This window comes from Pleurodeles waltl, chromosome 8 (assembly GCF_031143425.1).
Source record: "Pleurodeles waltl isolate 20211129_DDA chromosome 8, aPleWal1.hap1.20221129, whole genome shotgun sequence".
NCBI lineage: Eukaryota > Metazoa > Chordata > Amphibia > Caudata > Salamandridae > Pleurodeles > Pleurodeles waltl.
Window position 1 is genome coordinate 193,566,844 of NC_090447.1, and position 14,410 is coordinate 193,581,253.

Here is a 14,410-nt window from a genome sequence, read left to right on the forward strand (position 1 = left end):
CTGGGTACTGTTTCTGCCGTGCTTTTGATGGCGTTGGTACCGCCCCGAAAAAGCTGGAGCATGGATGGGTTGTGATTGGATGGGCGGTACATTGACTTCCACCTGTCTGTTGGTGGTTACCGCTGCGGTGTTTGTTGCTACCACCGTGGCGGTCGGAGTGTTAAAGTGGCTGTATGTGTTGGCGGTTTCTGCCATGGTCGTGATCCCATTTGTTTTACCACCGGCCTATTGGCGGTATTACCGCTGCTTTAACACCGACCACCAGGGTTGCAATGAGGGCCTCTGTCTCTGATCTGCATAATTTGGTAGACCCACGACCAGGAGCGGCTCCTCCATGAGTCCCCAGAGCCTGTAAATTTACAGCCACTAGTAGATTTGCAGCAATTATTTTGCTACCGACAACCACATACATGGCTCAGGCCTGCCACTGCAGGGCATGTGTGTGCAGTATTGAACTGCCATATCAACCTAGCAAGTTAACCCTCTTGCCAGGGCCAAACATTCCTTTTTAATACATATGTCACCCCTAGAGTAGGCCTCACAGAGCCTCAAGGACAGGGTGTAGTGCATTTAAAATGTAGGACATGTACTTTTAGGTTTTACATGTCCAAGTAGTGAAAAACTCTTAAAATGTTTTTTTTACTACTTGAAGGCCTATCTCTCCCAGATGTTAACATTGGAATTGCCTGATTACATTGGCCCTGATTTGGCCCAGACAAGGTATTCCATCACAATGGTGACAGATTTCCTGTCCGCCTAAATATGTACCCCATAGAATATATAGGGGTTTATATTTTGGAGGACGGCATACCCATCACTATTGTGACAGAGTAACTTGTCCAACACTTTCTACATCAGGCCCATTGTATGATAATTTCCAATAGGGATGCGATGAGACCACGAAGTTTGGTGTCTTTGGAATCAAAATTTAAAATCATAACCTATGGTGAAACCAGATTTCAAATTGTAATTCTGAAAATGCCACTTTAAAAAAGTTGCCATTTTCTTCCTTTAACCACTTCGCTGCCAGGCCTTTTCCCCCTCCTGTGCCAGGCCTTTTTTTGCCTATTTGGGGCAGTTCGCGCTTAGGCCCGCATAACTTTTTGTCCACATAAGCTAACCAAGCCAAATTTGCGTCCTTTTTTTCCAACATCCTAGGGATTCTGGAGGTACCCAGACTTTGTGGGTTCCCCTGAAAGAGGCCAAGAAATTGGCCAAAATACAGGGAAAATTTTGCTTTTTTCAAAAAAATTGGAAAAAGTGGCTGCAGAAGAAGGCTTGTGGTTTTTCCCCTGAAAATGGCATCAACAAAGGGTTTGTGGTGCTAAACTCAGCAGCTTCCCAGCTTTCAGGAACAGGCAGACTTGAATCCGAAAACCCAATTTTTCAACACAATTTTGGCATTTTACTGGGGCATACCCCATTTGTGCAATTTTTTGTGCTTTCAGCCTCCTTCCAGTCAGTGACAGGAATGGTCATGAAACCAATGCTGGATCCCAGAAACCTAAACATTTCTGAAAAGTAGACAAAATTCTGAATTCAGCAAGGGGTAATTTTTGTAGATCCTACAAGGGTTTCCTACAGAAAATAACAGCTGAAAAAGAAAAATATTGAAATTGAGGTGAAAAAAACATAAATTTTTCTCTACTTTTTACTCTGTAACTTTTCCCTGCAATGTCAGATTATCGAAAGCAATATACCGTTACGTCTGCTGGACTCCTCTGGTTGCGGGGATATATAGGGTTTGTAGGTTCATCAAGAACCCGAGGAACCCAGAGCCAATAAATGAGCTGCACCCTGCAGTGCGTTTTCATTCTATACCGGGTATACAGTAATTCATTTGCTGAAATATAAGGAGTAAAAAATAGCTATCAAGAAAACCTTTGCATTTCCAAAAAGGGCACAAGATAAGGTGTTGAGGAGCAGTGGTTATTTGCACATCTCTGAATTCCGGGGTGACCATAGTAGCACGTGAATTACATGGAATTTCTCAAATAGATGTCTTTTTTACACACACCCCTATATTTGGAAGGAATAAATGTAGAGAAAGACAAGGGGCAATAACACTTGTTTTGCTATTTTATGTTCCCCCAAGTCTCCCAATAAAAATTATACCTCACTTGTTTGGGTAGGCCTAGCGCCCGCGACAGGATATGCCCCAAAACACAACGTGGACACATCACAGAAAACAGAGCTGTTTTTAGCAAAGTGACTACCTGTAGATTTTGGCCTCTAGCTCAGCCGCCACCTAGGGAAACCTACCAAACCTGTGCATTTCTGAAAACTAGAGACCTAGGGGAATCCAAGGAGGGGTGACTTGTGTGGCTCGGACCAGGTTCGGTTACCCAGAATCCTTTGCAAACCTCAAAATTTGGCTAAAAAAACACATGTTCCTCACATTTCTGTGGCAGAAAGTTCTGGAATCTGAGAGGAGCGACAAATTTCTTTCCACCCAGCATTCCCCCACGTCTCCCGATAAAAATGATACCTCACTTGTGTGGGTAGGCCTAGCGCCCGCGACAGGATATGCCCCAAAACACAACCTGGACACATCACAGAAAACAGAGCTGTTTTTAGCAAAGTGACTACCTGTAGATTTTGGCCTCTAGCTCAGCCGCCACCTAGGGAAACCTACCAAACCTGTGCATTTCTGAAAACTAGAGACCTAGGGGAATCCAAGGAGGGGTGACTTGTGTGGCTCGGACCAGGTTCGGTTACCCAGAATCCTTTGCAAACCTCAAAATTTGGCTAAAAAAACACATGTTCCTCACATTTCTGTGGCAGAAAGTTCTGGAATCTGAGAGGAGCCACAAATTTCCTTCCACCTAGCGTTCCCCCACGTCTCCCGATAAAAATGATACCTCACTTGTGTGGGTAGGCCTAGCGCCCGCGACAGGATATGCCCCAAAACACAACGTGGACATATCACAGAAAACAGAGCTGTTTTTAGCAAAGTGACTACCTGTAGATTTTGGCCTCTAGCTCAGCCGCCACCTAGGGAAACCTACCAAACCTGTGCATTTCTGAAAACTAGAGACCTAGGGGGATCCAAGGAGGGGTGACTTGCGGGGCTCGGACCAGGTTCTGTTACCCAGAATCCTTTGCAAACCTCAAAATTTGGCTAAAAAAACACATGTTCCTCACATTTCTGTGGCAGAAAGTTCTGGAATCTGAGAGGAGCCACAAATTTCCTTCCACCCAGCGTTCCCCCACGTCTCCCGATAAAAATGATACCTCACTTGTGTGGGTAGGCCTAGCGCCCGCGACAGGATATGCCCCAAAACACAACGTGGACATATCACAGAAAACAGAGCTGTTTTTAGCAAAGTGACTACCTGTAGATTTTGGCCTCTAGCTCAGCCGCCACCTAGGGAAACCTACCAAACCTATGCATTTCTGAAAACTAGAGACCTAGGGGAATCCAAGTAGGGGTGACTTGTGTGGCTCGGACCAGGTTCTGTTACCCAGAATCCTTTGCAAACCTCAAAATTTGGCTAAAAAAACACATGTTCCTCACATTTCTGTGGCAGAAAGTTCTGGAATCTGAGAGGAGCCACAAATTTCCTTCCACCCAGCGTTCCCCCACGTCTCCCGATAAAAATGATACCTCACTTGTGTGGGTAGGCCTAGCGCCCGCGACAGGATATGCCCCAAAACACAACGTGGACATATCACAGAAAACAGAGCTGTTTTTAGCAAAGTGACTACCTGTAGATTTTGGCCTCTAGCTCAGCCACCACCTAGGTAAACCTACCAAACCTGTGCATTTCTGAAAACTAGAGACCTAGGGGAATCCAAGGAGGGGTGACTTGCGGGGCTCGGACCAGGTTCTGTTACCCAGAATCCTTTGCAAACCTCAAAATTTGGCTAAAAAAACACATGTCCCTCACATTTCTGTGGCAGAAAGTTCTGGAATCTGAGAGGAGCCACAAATTTCCTTCCACCCAGCGTTCCCCCAAGTCTCCCGATAAAAATGATACCTCACTTGCGTGGGTAGGCCTAGCGCCGGCGACAGGAAACACCCCAAAGCGCAACGTGGACACATCCTAAATTTTGGAAAAAAACAGAGGTGTTTTTTGCGAAGTGCCTACCTGTAGATTTTGGCCTCTAGCTCAGCCGGCACCTAGGGAAACCTACCAAACCTGTGCATTTCTGAAAACTAGAGACCTAGGGGAATCCAAGGAGGGGTGACTTGCGGGGCTCGGACCAGGTTCTGTTACCCAGAATCCTTTGCAAACCTCAAAATGTGGCTAAAAAACACATGTCCCTCACATTTCTGTGGCAGAAAGTTCTGGAATCTGAGAGGAGCTACAAATTTCCTTCCATCCAGCGTTCCCCCAAGTCTCCTGATAAAAATGATACCTCACTTGCGTGGGTAGGCCTAGCGCCGGCGACAGGAAACACCCCAAAGCGCAACGTGGACACATCCTAAATTTTGGAAAAAAACAGAGGTGTTTTTTGCGAAGTGCCTACCTGTAGATTTTGGCCTCTAGCTCAGCCGGCACCTAGGGAAAGCTACCAAACCTGTGCATTTCTGAAAACTAGAGACCTAGGGGAATCCAAGGAGGGGTGACTTGCGGGGCTCGGACCAGGTTCTGTTACCCAGAATCCTTTGCAAACCTCAAAATTTGGCTAAAAATACACATGTTACTCACATTTCTGTGGCAGAAAGTTCTGGAATCTGAGAGGAGCCACAAATTTCCTTCTACCCAGCGTTCCCCCAAGTCTCCCGATAAAAATGATACATCACTTGTGTGGGTAGGACTAGCGCCCACGAAAGGAAAGGGCCCAAAACACAACGTGGACACATCACATTTTTTTATAAAAAGCAGTGCCTACCTGTGGATTTTGGCCTGTAGCTCAGCCGACACCTGAGGAAACCTAGCAAACCAGTGCATTTTTGAAAACTAGAAACCCAGGGGAATCCAAGATGGGGTGACTTGCGGGGCTCTGACCAGGTTATGTTACCCAGAATCCTTTGCAAACATCAAAATTTGGCCCAAAAAACACTTTTTCCTCTCATTTCGGTGACAGAAAGTTCTGGAATCTGAGAGGAGCCACAAATTTCCTTCCACCCAGCGTTCCCCTAAGTCTCTCGATAAAAATGGTACATCACTTCTGTGGGTAGGCCTAGCGCCCACAAAAGGAAATGGCCCAAAACACAACGTGGACACAACATATTTTTTCACAGAAAACAGAGGTGTTTTTTGCAAGGTGCCTACCTGTGGTGTTTGGCCTGTAGCTCAGCCGGCCCCGGGGGGGGGGGGCAGAAATGCCCTAAAATAAATTTGCCCCCCCAACCCCCACCCTCCCCTGCCGGGAGCGACCCTTGCCTACGGGGTCACTCCCCCTGCGTGACATTGGCACCAAAAAACAAATCCCCGGTGCCTGGTGGTTTCTGCCCCCTTGGGGGCAGGTTGACCTAAACTCAGCCAATCTGCCCCCAAGGGGGGCAGAAATGGCCTAAATACAATTTGTCCCCCAGGGGAGCGACTTTTGCCTGATGGGTCGCTCCCCATCTCTAAAAAAAAAAAAACAAAGAAAAAAAAGAAGAAAAAAAAGAAAAATTCCCCTGGCGCCTAGAGGTTTCTGCCCCCCCCCCCCCCCGGGGGCAGATCGGCCTAATAATAGGCCGATCTGCCCCCCGGGGGGGCAGAAATGGCCTAAAATAAATTTGCCCCCCCAACCCCCACCCTCCCCCGCCGGGAGCGACCCTTGCCTACGGGGTCGCTCCCCCTGCGTGACATTGGCACCAAAAAACAAATCCCCGGTGCCTAGTGGTTTCTGCCCCCTTGGGGGCAGGTTGACCTAAACTCAGCCAATCTGCCCCCAAGGGGGGCAGAAATGGCCTAAATACAATTTGTCCCCCAGGGGAGCGACTTTTGCCTGATGGGTCGCTCCCCATCTCTAAAAAAAAAAAAAAAAAGAAAAAAAAGAAGAAAAAAAAGAAAAATTCCCCTGGCGCCTAGAGGTTTCTGCCCCCTCCCCCGGGGGCAGATCGGCCTAATAATAGGCCGATCTGCCCCCCGGGGGGGCAGAAATGGCCTAAAATAAATTTGCCCCCCCCAACCCCCACCCTCCCCCGCCGGGAGCGACCCTTGCCTACGGGGTCGCTCCCCCTGCGTGACATTGGCACCAAAAAACAAATCCCCGGTGCCTATTGGTTTCTGCCCCCTTGGGGGCAGGTTGACCTAAACTCAGCCAATCTGCCCCCAAGGGGTGCAGAAATGGCCTAAATACAATTTGTCCCCCAGGGGAGCGACTTTTGCCTGATGGGTCGCTCCCCATCTCTAAAAAAAAAAAAACAAAGAAAAAAAAAAAGAAAAAAAAGAAAAATTCCCCTGGCGCCTAGAGGTTTCTGCCCCCTCCCCCGGGGGCAGATCGGCCTAATAATAGGCCGATCTGCCCCCCGGGGGGGCAGAAATGTCCTAAAATAAATTTGCCCCCCCCAACACCCACCCCCCCCCCGGGAGCGACCCTTGCCTACGGGGTCGCTCCCCCTGCGTGACATTGGCGCCAAAAAACAAATCCCCGGTGCCTAGTGGTTTCTGCCCCCTTGGGGGCAGATTGACCTAAAATTGGCCAATCTGCCCCCAGGGGGGCAGAAATGGTCTAAATACAATTTGCCCCCCCAGGGGAGCGACCCTTGCCTGATGGGTCGCTCCCCATCTCTAAAAAAAGAAACAACAAAAAAAAAACACACAAAAAAAAAATTGCACTGGCGCCTAGAGTGTTCTGCCCCCCGCCCGGGGGCAGTTCGGCCTAATAATAGGCCGATCTGTCCCCCGGGGGGGCAGAAATGGCCTAAAATAAATTTGCCCCCCCAACCCTCACCCCCCCCCCCCCGGGAGCGACCCTTGCCTACGGGGTCGCTCCCCCTGCGTGACATTGGCGCCAAAAAACAAATCCCCGGTGCCTAGTGGTTTCTGCCCCCTTGGGGGCAGATTGACCTAAAATCGGCCAATCTGCCCCCAGGGGGGCAGAAATGGTCTAAATACAATTTGCCCCCCAGGGGAGCGACCCTTGCCTGATGGGTCGCTCCCCATCTCTAAAAAAAAGAAAGAACAAAAAAAAAAAACACAAAAAAAAAATTTGCCCTGGCGCCTAGAGGTTTCTTCCCCCCCTGGGGGCAGATCGGCCTAATAATAGGCCGATCTGCCCCCAGGGGGGGCAGAAATGGCCTAAAATAAATTGCCCTCCCCACCTGGGAGCGACCCTTGCCCAAGGGGTCGCTCCCTTTTGTCAATAACAATAATAAGAATAAAAAAAAACCTGGTGTCTAGTGGTTTCTACCCCCCTTGGGGGCAGATTGGCCTCATCAAAATAGGCCAATCTGCCCCCAAGGGGGGCAGAAATGGCCAAAATATAATTTTCCCCCAAGGGGAGCGACCCTTGCCTAAGGGGTCGCTCCCCACCTCAATAAAAAAAAATGAACCAAAAAAAAAAAAAAAAAAAAAAATGGTCCCTGGTGCCTAGAGGTTTCTGCCCCCCCTGGGGGCAGATCGGCCTAGTAAGGCCGATCTGCCCCCAGGGGGGGCAGAAAAGGCCTTTTAAAAAAAATGCCCCCCCTGGGAGCGACCCTTGCCCAAGGGGTCGCTCCCTTTTGTCAATTTCAATGAAGAAAAAAAAAAATCCCTGGTGTCTAGTGGGGTTTCAAAAGCCGGATTGCAAGCAATCCGGCTTTTGAAACCCTCGGAGGGACTTCAAAGGGAAGGAAATACTTTTCCTTCCCTTTGAAGCCCCTCCGGGCCTCCCAAGTGATTGAAAAAGAAATGCTTTTGCATTTCTTTTTCAATCGCGCTGGAAGCAGAGCTTCCAGCGCGACTAGGGAGGCCCCTGTGACAAATCAGCGCGCGCTCGCGCGCTGACGTCACAGGGGGGGGTGGGGGGGGTCGGGGGTGGAAGGGGAAGGGATTCCCCGGTCAGCCCTGACCTGGGGGGGTGGGGGGGCGTCCCTCGGGAGGAGCGCTAGCGCTTCTCCCGAGGGAAGCATTCAGGACGTAATGGTTACGTCCATGGCGCCACACGGGCGCTGCCATGGACGTAACCATTACGTCCGTGGCGGGGAAGGGGTTAAATCTTCTAGCCTGTCTCTGAATACACTTCTGTGTGAGTGACAGCTAAGCTCTTGCACATTCCCTCTAGACAGCCACATGTAGGGTGACTATAGACAGGGCAGGAAGGGCAGGGTCTTTGTTCACTTCAAAGGTCTCTCCTTGAAGTTTCCACCACTTCAGAGGCACAACCGGGTATAAGTACTTGACCTCAGTCACCACAAAATCAGTACATTTCTAGAACTGAGAGCATTCTTTCAGGAAGAAGGACTACTGTGCTGCTGAAAGAACTGTCACTCTGCTGGACTGTGCTGGACTTTGTGGGACTCCTGCTTTGCTGTGCCTGCCATGCTGGCTTCCGTGTCTGAAAATGAGAAGGACTGGACATGCGTCTTTACATGGACTGAACCAAAGTGACTCCAAGGGCTTGTTGGCTTGTCTCCTATTCTGACTTCTCAATGGCATCAAATACTGCTCTCAACCCTGCTACAGCCTCTTCTACTGTGAGTCCTACCGTGCTACGTTGTACCAGTCCCGTCCTGGGACCTTGGAAGTGGGGTTTTCAGCTGTATCTACAACAATCCACTCATTTTTGTCACTGCGCCAATTGGAACCGGCGCATCTCTCCCCAATGCTGATGCATCATTGCTGAGGATGAGGACATTGCAATGCCGACTGCACGGCTCGGAATCTATGCATCCCCTTCAGCCCGATGCATCGCCTTCACATCGCTGGCTGCGCAGCCCAATGATGATGCATCACCTTTATCACCAAGGTTCATCGACTGCACTGATCAGAACTGCTGTATCACCTGCGCATTGCCTCCTCTGCTCCTCACATCAGGATTTCGACGTTGGCACATCCTCCATCCAAGGTACTTTTTCAGCATTGCTGTGCTCCATTGCGGTCAGCCTGGGCTTTTGGATTTACCCCAGCCTAGCTTGACCAGATATCCCTGGTTGGCACTTTAAGATTCCATTGCCAACATGTGCAGATATTCTTTAAAAAACATATCTGGACTTCTACCTATTGGATTTTTGTCATTTTGGTCTTGCTTTGCTCATTACATTTATCTCTATTATTCTAACCTACTGGGAGTCTTTTGTGATATTTTCACCGTGTTACACAAATACTTTACACATTGCCTCTTAAGTTAAGCCTGTCTGCTCTGTGCCAAGCTACCAGAGGGTGAGCACAGGTTAATTCATGGTGTGTATCTGACATCCCATTCAGGATTGTGGTTCCTGCTTGGACAAGGTACATACCTCCGCCAACCAGAAACCCAATTTCTAGCACCCCTGATCCCCATTTATCCATGGGTTTTCTTTTGTAGTTTTGAAAACCTTTTAGAAAGTTGGCATTTTCCTACTCTTAGCCCTGTTTACCTGCAGCCTGTCTCCAATAAACATCCGGGCAGGGTGACAGCTGGACTTTGTGCATTCCCTCTAGACAGCCCCACAGAAAGGGATCTTAGGTGTGATTAATGGGCAATCAATATCCTAATTGCCCATCCCCAGCAGGATGGTGGAGGAGGAGCTGACACTTACACTTGGATTGGCGGGGTCCTACTTCAATACAAAAGGCTGAATACTTCCCTGTAGTGAGTCTGGATTCAGGGCAAGAAGAAAAGACATCTGGGCAGTTCAAAGACCCTTCTTCACAGTCGTCCCCACTTCAAAGGTACAACTGGGTATAAGAATTGGACATCTGATCCTACCAAATCAGTACACTGCTGGAACTGTGAAGAACTCTGCCAGGAAAAGGACTGCTGTGCTGCTACAAGGACTGCCAGTCTGGACTGCTTCTCTGGAAGAACTGCTTTCCTGTTGTGCTGCCTTTCTAACCTGCTGCCCTCTGCCCTGCTGAAGAAGGACTGGACACATCACACTTGAACCCAAGCTGAATTCGTCAAGAATTACGCAGGCCACCAAATGAGTTACAAAAGTCCCTCTATCCTCCATCTTGCCTCCTAACACTATCTTTATGGAGACTTTACTTGAAGAAATGTGAGCACTTAAACCCTATATGGAGGAAACCAACAATAAACATCTGAGTGAGTTCCAGGGTTTGGTGGCTCGCCTCCTGTTCTGATCCCTCAGGGACACCAATGACTTCTCTTCAATCTGCAAACAGCACCTGAGCTTTTGTTTTCTGCAAGTCTTGCTCTGCCAAGAGGTACCAACCCAGTGCAGGGCCCTTGAAAGTGAGTATAAAGTGCTGCAACTACCAGAATCAATGCATCTCCATTGGAACCTGGTGCATCTTTGCCATTGCATGGAAAAAACACCCAGTGCATTGAACTCGGAACCACTGCATCATCTCTGGAACCAGTGCTTTGTAACCACTGCATCACCGCTATTCCATGTAGATTATGAATGCATTGCTCCCTCCAGCATGGATTAACCTGGTGAATCGTAGTAGGAACTGTCACACTCAGAACCAACACTTCGCTCAATGGAACCGATGCATTGCCACAGTTGCATGGAGAAATCTACTGCAACACCCCAACTGTGTGAGGACCATCAACTCATTTCGTGCTGCAACAAGAATTAAGGTTTTTTTGCTCAGCTGGCCCTCTGTGAGTCCTGTACCTGGCTTGCGCTCCATTTCAAGCAGCCTGAACTATTGACTTTGTCCCGGTCCAGCGTGATCAGATATAGGTAGTTATTGCTTTTAAGCTCTATTTTCACATATATTCTTTAAAATTTCATATCTCAACATTTACTTATTGGATTTCTTCCCTTCTGGTCTTGTTTCATTTATAAAAACATAATTTTTTTTCTAACGTGATGTGGACTCTTTTTTGTGGTGTTTCCATTGTGTTACTGTTTGAAATGTTTGAAAAATACTTTACACATAGCCTCTAAAGTTAGGCCTGATTGCTTTGTGCCAAGGTACCAGAGGGTGAGAACTGGTTAATTTATGGTATGTATTTGACTTACCCTGCTTGGATTGAGGTTTCTGGTTGGACTGGGTGCCTACCTCTGCCAACCAGAAATTCACCCTGAAATCCAATTTATAACGGGATAGTTTTCCCAGGTTTAACTACTTGAGACAAATGCAAACAATATATGCTCTATAGTTTTAAGTTTAAAACATAGGCAACATGATCCCTCATCCTTGAGATGAGGATTCTGAGCAGGAGGATGTAAAGCAATCTAAATATCAATTACTTCCTTTTCTAGAGAATCTAAGGGCCAGATGTACCAAGCTCCCGGTTTGCATTTCTTAAATAGTGAATTTTAAGAAATCGCTATTTTAGAAATGCAAAATGAGATGTATCAAAATTGCGAGTCTGTAATTGCGATTTCTTAAAATTCGCAAATGCAATTTGCCATTGGCAAATAATGAATCACAAATAAATAGCAATTCAGTATCTAAAAATCGCAAATTGCGAAAATGGCAAACTGGAACAGCCTGATGACATCTCAACCAGGAAGTGAATCAGCCCATGCTTTAAAACATAGGCAACATGATCCCTCATCCTTGAGATGAGGATTCTGAGCAGGAGGATGTAAAGCAATCTAAATATCAATTTCTTCCTTTCTAGAGAATCTAAGGGCCAGATGTACCAAGCTCCCGGTTTGCATTTCTTAAATAGCGAATTTTAAGAAATCGCTATTTTAGAAATGCAAAATGAGATGTATCAAAATTGCGAGTCTGTAATTGCAATTTCTTAAAATTCGCAAATGCAATTTGCCATTGGCAAATACTGAATCACAAATAAATAGCAATTCAGTATCTGAAAATCGCAAATTGTGAAAATGGCAAACTGGAACAGCCTGATGACATCTCAACCAGGAAGTGAATCAGCCCATGCTTTTTCCTTGAGCCACACCCACAGGAGCAGGCAGAGAGACACAGCCCAGCACCAGGGAGCCAGCTTTGTGAGCCTGCCAGGGCCAAACTGCAACATGGCCAATGATGGGAAAGTGAAGGACAAAGGAGACAGGAAGTGCAAGCTCAAATTCAGTGAGCAGGAATTGGAGGTGCTCACTGAGGAGGTGGTCAGGAACCATGACAAACTGTTTGGGAAGAACTCACTCCAGGTACCTGAAAGTGAGAAGAGGAAACTATGGTCAGAAATCCAGACCAAAATATGCGCAGTGGGTGTTGCGCAGCGCTCTGTTGAGGAGATATGCAAGCGATGGTATGACATGCATTCCTGTGCCAAAGAGAGGGTAGGCAGCAGGCTAAAGGAGGCAAGGAGCACCGGAGGAGGATCACCCACCCAGGCACCGTCCACACCAATGGAAGACACAGTGGAGTCCACACTGCTACCTGAAGCTGTCAGTGGTGTCACTGACATTGACACCTCAGGGACACCCAGCACCAGCAAAGGTAAGGCCAGCAATGGTGTGTATCCCCATATGTGCATGTACTAATGTCCCTTACAACGCAATTATGCCTTATGGGAGTGGTAGTCCACAACCCTAAAGTCAAAGTACCACATACATAGCAAGTTAGTGTTCAGCCACATAGAGAAACAACACACACAACTCACAGTGATATGATTTCAGTGTGCAATTATTACTATTGTGCAACTTCTTGTGATATCTTCATAAATGACATGCTGCACATTATTGTTGCAAATGTCCCGGGCACCTGCTGCAGCAGAATGTGGAAATGTGGGGGATGTCGAAACACAGCCACAGTCCGACTCAAACACCGGTGAGTCTTTCAGTATTGCACCAACTAAACGCAGGGCAAGGGTGTTACCTCTCCCACAGTATAACCTGGACTCAGATAAAATGCCGGATGTAGTCCCCACAACACCCCAGAGGCTAGATCCACAGGAAGACAGCAGTCCAAGCGTCAGTCAACTCCCCTCAGGAAGCATCATGAAGCAGGCAGACAGTGCACAGATGAAGGAGGGGGCCCATCAATCTTTGGTAGCCTTGAAGCTTCCATGCTGAAAGTACAGCACCTGCAATGCAAACACATGAGGTCAATACACAGGCAGTTGGTGTCAATCGATCAAAACATGGGGCAAAGCACAGGCAGTTTGAGTCTCACAATGACAATATGGGAGTACTGCACAAGCAAATGGATGTATTCAATGAAAACATTGGATCAATGCACAAGCAGTTGGAGTCTCTGAATGAGGGACAGCAAACAGCATCAGAAAACACAAAGGAGTTGACAAATGCCACTAGGGACCTCTGCACTCAGATTCAGCAGGAGCGTGTCAGCCACCGTAGACGGCATCACCAATTCATGGGAAGGTTTGATGGGTTCTGCAGATCGGTCAATCGGCTTGCTAGCTCAACCGCCTTGATTTCATGACATGCTGTGGGCATACAGGTGGAGATGGCACGTTGCAGTTGGGACGTTGCACAGGGATTGGTCCAAATAGCCAATGTCCTGGATGCAATTCAAACAGCACGCAGTGCAACAAATAGCGAACTGGGTGGTGGGGATAGTGAGGAGTTCTCTATCCTCTGCAGTCTTACAGCCCCTGTGATGGATCCTAGGCGTTGCAGTACCAGACACAGTACTGCCTGTGAACCCGTTACAAGAGGTGCCAGTGAGGCCACTGAGCACTCAAGTTGAGTGCGTGGACGTAGGAAGTAATGTTGAGGCCTACAGGGGACAGCCATAACATGCAGCTATACAGTTATACTATGATGCTAATATTGTGACCCTGTTAATCGCACATGTTTGTCTATAGTTAATAGCTGTGTTCTATTGATCCATACGTTACCAGAAGTCAAGGTAATAAAGTTGCTAACTACAGAAATACTTAATATTGAAGTGGTGTTGCCATTACTTACATCAGAAATGGTTGTGCATGATGTCAGCATGTTTTGCCTGCCCTCTGCCACACTGGTCCTGTCTACTGGGTGATGGGGTGGTAAGGGATCACCATCTTCATCTGAGTCGGGCTCCATTGGTTCAACTGGTATGCTCCTTTTCGTTGCAATGTTGTGCAACATTGCAAATGTAGCCACAATTTAGCAGGTTGTCTCTGGGTTGTACTGTAGTGCACCTCCACTCTTATGGATGCACTTGAAGTGGCTCTTCAGCAAACCGAAGGTCCGCTCCACCACACTGCAGGTTGCCCTGTGTGCAGCATTGAACCTCCTCTCTGCTGGTGTTGCAGGGCTCAGGTAGGGCGTCAGTATATAGGTCCGCACTGTGTAGGCACTGTCTCCTGGAATGAATAGAGAGTAAAATGAGTACTGTTGATATCTGACGTCACTATAACCTCAATGCAACATTGTCAACTATTACTTTACCCAGTAAGTATCCTTCGCCAAACTCCCCAGCAAGCAGTCTTGTGTGAATCGCGCTGTGGCGAAATATGTACGAGTCATGTGTGCACCCTGGGCATCTGGCCACAAGATCAGTTATGA